The sequence below is a fragment of the Hipposideros armiger genome, unplaced genomic scaffold (genome assembly GCF_001890085.2).
Source record: "Hipposideros armiger isolate ML-2016 unplaced genomic scaffold, ASM189008v1 scaffold_148, whole genome shotgun sequence".
Lineage (NCBI taxonomy): Eukaryota > Metazoa > Chordata > Mammalia > Chiroptera > Hipposideridae > Hipposideros > Hipposideros armiger.
In genome coordinates this window covers 397843-400231 of record NW_017731498.1, presented here as the reverse complement: position 1 = coordinate 400231, position 2389 = coordinate 397843, and the positions used below count along the sequence as shown (strand labels likewise).

The window sequence follows — 2389 nt, the reverse complement described above, 5'->3', positions numbered from 1 at the left end:
GGGGGGGGGGGGGGGGGGAAGCTAACAAACCCCAATTGCCAACTCTCCAAGCAAAGATGCTCTCTTCATCTCCCAATGTAGTTTTGGACATAATGAGCATGGCTTCCAATTTTCATTGCAAATCAGCACATTGGTGGCCATGGCAACTGACATGCTCAAAAGAGGCCTTGTCAAGGGGCTTTGAAAGGCACGCAGACATTTGTGTTAGATGGGCACAGTCACCCTGGCCAGTTGCTGAGCTAACACCCAACCAGACCATGCTCCTCACAATGAAGCACATAAACATTTGTGTTTCATTAAACAGAAATTAATAAGACTCCAATAGGAAGAAGCAAATGGACTGGGTTTTTTTGTGTGTATACAGCTGTGTTATGAAGTAATAGAATGCTCATATGAATAATGATTGCACATGTGTGATCAATTTATTTCTTTTACTTCTTACATGTTCTCCTTTTAACTGTGTGTGTGTGTGTGTGTGTGTGTGTGTGTGTGTGTGTGTGTGTGTGTGTGTGTAGATTTTTCAGGAATCAATCACAGGTTTCACAGCTGGCTGCTGCAGGGATCTTAACTGCTGCCTTCGTACAACAGGGTCCCAATAGCACTTCTATATTTTAAAGCCACCCTGGGTCATTAGTAAGTTATACTTTCGGAAAACATAAATGTTCTCTTCCTTGATGGCAAAGGACATGAGTCTATTGGGTTGACTCTATTAGAGAGAAAAATAAATTTTGAAAAAATTCCATGTCTAGAAATAATGAGCTTCTACATTAAAAATAATAGTATAAATATGGTTTTTAGTGCAGCTGAATACAGAAAGATTCACAAGAGATGCAGTGTCCTCTCACGACAGTCCTTTGGGTCTCCACCCCCACAGCACAGAAGGGAGCTGGTGCAAGAGGCTTGGAAATGTTTTTGAAGAGGAAAAAGGAGGGGAGAGAGAGAAAGGAGAAAGAAGAAGAGAAGGGGAAGAAAGAGAGAGAGAAGAAAGAATAATGGGGAACAGAAGAAATACTGAGAAGTCCTTCAATATACTGATTATATATGCTTCATGAAGCTGTGATAGTCTCTTTCATTTCTTAGGCAGGTCCGTCTAAATATTTTTCTTAAAAAGGATTAGCAACAAAAAATGTGGGGGAGGCAGAACTAGCTTGGACTTCTAACCAGCACCCAGACATAAACAAGCTGTGCTTTAGTGATAGGAACCTTGAATTCAATTCATCTTTACTGGTCATAACTCTTCTTGACTTCATCTCCTATAAGTTGTCATTCTGGAGTTATTGATAAACATCCCAAATGATCACAGATCCCTTTCATTTCCACTTTATGGCACTTTGAAATTACCCCACTTGTCAAACCTCTCTAGAACTTAAGCGCTCACAAATTTAGGCCAGGCCTGTTTCTTCTGGCCTGCGATTTGCCATTCTCGTTACTGCAAGCAACTTCCATTTTCCTCTAAATTTCCGTCTTTCAGGCAGAACTTTATCATAGGCTGGGTGGGTGGGAGGTAGAACATGGAACTATTTCTCTTTCGAGATGTGATTATAAAACAGGAATGTTTATGTCTTTTGCCAGCATATATCTCCAGCTCTGCAAATAAGCAATGCGATGTCAGCAAAAGCACAGAGACTCCTTGAGTGCCTTCCAGGGCTAACTGGCTGTTGCAGAGGGGAACCCAGAAAGAAGAGATGTGCTCTGGCCCAGACGGTGATTCTCACCTACAAATACCCGCTCTACCATGTCTTGAAAATGACCCTAGACCTTGGCACCCAAATACAATAAGTTGCTGAAAATAATTTATAAATGACTTGGTCCCTGAGTGTTTTTCCTCGTTACCAAAATGTATTTTTAACCACAATGTGCGATCAGCAACAAATTCAAGGGGATAAATAGACAAGTTTTTCAATTGTGTGATTCATAAGCTTACTGGTAACAGCGCTAAAGAAAAGTTCAAGAATGTGATACACATAAGAAAATAATTTAGTTAGCTAGGATTTCTTTTGTCTTTATTTTACTCTTGTATTAGTTAACTATTAGTGCATAACAAATTGCCCAACACAGCAGTTTAAAACAACAAACACTTATTATGTCACAGTTTCTATGAGTCAGAGCTCTGGGTGCCACTAGCTGAGAGCCTCTGGCTCAAGGACTTTCATGAGGCTCCAGTCAACTGTCAGTAGGGCTGTGGTCTCACCTGTAGACTCCAATGGTGAGGGTCCATTTCCAAGTCCATTCACCTGGTTATTGTCAGGCCTCAATTCTTTATGGTCCGTTGGACTAAGGGCCTCTGTTTCTTACAGGCTATTAGCTGAAGACCTTCCTCAGTTCACTGCCACACAAACCTCTCCACAAGACTGACTAAAACATGACAGCTTCCTTCAGAATGAGTGAT

The 2389-nt window shown here is 41.1% G+C and overlaps 1 protein-coding gene across 1 annotated transcript in view; it reads right to left on the bottom strand.

Annotated features, from left to right (window-relative positions):
• Positions 1 to 2389, bottom strand: part of DLEU7 (deleted in lymphocytic leukemia 7) — an 85400-nt gene that overhangs the window by 2054 nt on the left and 80957 nt on the right. The window lies entirely within an intron of this gene.